Genomic DNA, 1,455 nt, shown 5'->3' on the forward strand with positions numbered 1-1,455 from the left:
TATGTGTCTATGGAAGACATAGATAGTTATGCCCAAGAGGCTAGACTGGAGAAAGGGATGAGTCAAGGCCAATGTCTGAGTTTTAGCTTGGGTTACTGAGAGGACGAAAGTACCTATCCACGAGCGGATAGTTGCTCTCAAGAGATGCTGAAAAGCCTGGTTTGGACTGTGTTGATGTTCATGTGTCTAGGGGACACCCCTGGGAGATGTCCAGTGTGTAATAAGATCTAAGGGTCTGGAGGCCAGTGGGGAGAGCAGGGATGGAGTACTGAGGTTTGGGAGTCATGGATAACTTCCCGGGTAGGGGGTGGGGGCTGGGGGCTGAGGAGGAAGAAAGTGCAGTAGTCAAAGGAGGAGGTGGGTCTGAAGGGTGGCTTCCAGGGGACCGCTGTCCTGAGCATGCTTATAAGTTGAGCAGAAAGGATTGGGACAGGAGAGGAGGGGGAGGTGAATGCAACAAAGAGGCAGATGGTCTCTGTAGTATGTGGATCCTTTCAGAGACAAGGCACCCTCTCTGTGTCTTCATTAGAGCTGGGGATGATGGAGTGGGAGAATTACAGGGGCCAGACTGGCAGGAGACAAACTGATATTTATTCATTTATTCTTTCATTGCTTCCTTGATCTAGAACAGACAGACCTCTTATTTTTGCCCCTATATTCCAGAGAGTCAGCAGAGGCATGGAGAGGTCAAGCGATTTGCCCAAGATTTCAGTGCAGGTGAGTAGCAGCTAGAAATCTAAAATAAATGTTCAGTGTCTTGGTATCACATCCCAGATGGAAACTGGTGGGCATTGCCTGCAGGCAAGTGAGGGTTAAGAGAATAAAGGAGCAGCACTAAAGTGGATGGCCCCACCTTCTTCCCGGGTCCCCTGCTGTCCACAGACACCATCTCCACAGGAAGTCCTAGCAGACCATGTGGTCCAAGGTTCTGGCTGTAAATCTCCAAGTAAGCCAAGGTCTTACCCAGAGAAGGAGATGGTTCTAGGCTGAAGTCACGCCCACTGCAGTTGAGCTTCAGCCCCTCTCCCCCTACCTTCCCTGCAGGCTGGGGTAGAGTTCTAAACACATTACACAAACACTTGTGTGCGTGATTCTAAATACCGCAATTTGTCTGTCCTGTCCTTTGACCTTTGCTTCCATGCCTTTGACATGTTTTTGGTTCTGCAGGGCTGTAGGTTTTGTTTCGTCAACAAGGTGACCATGTGCTTAATTACCCTTTGACCTTTGGGATCAGGGTCTCCATCTGGGCAGGAAATGCCCATGGCTTCCGGAGTTTCGGGCTTCTTGGCATTTAGTTGTCACTGCCAATTCCAACTGCCCTCCTTCCCAGTCTCCCTGCAGTGTTCTTGCCTTTCAGGTGCCACAAAAGGATTTGCAGAGGTTCGTTGGAGTCACTGCCAGAGACATTTGCCCACTCGAGTGCAGTGCTTTCTGTTCCCCTGATTTACCAAGCAC

Source organism: Pteropus alecto, unplaced genomic scaffold (assembly GCF_000325575.1).
Source record: "Pteropus alecto unplaced genomic scaffold, ASM32557v1 scaffold749, whole genome shotgun sequence".
NCBI classification, from domain to species: domain Eukaryota; kingdom Metazoa; phylum Chordata; class Mammalia; order Chiroptera; family Pteropodidae; genus Pteropus; species Pteropus alecto.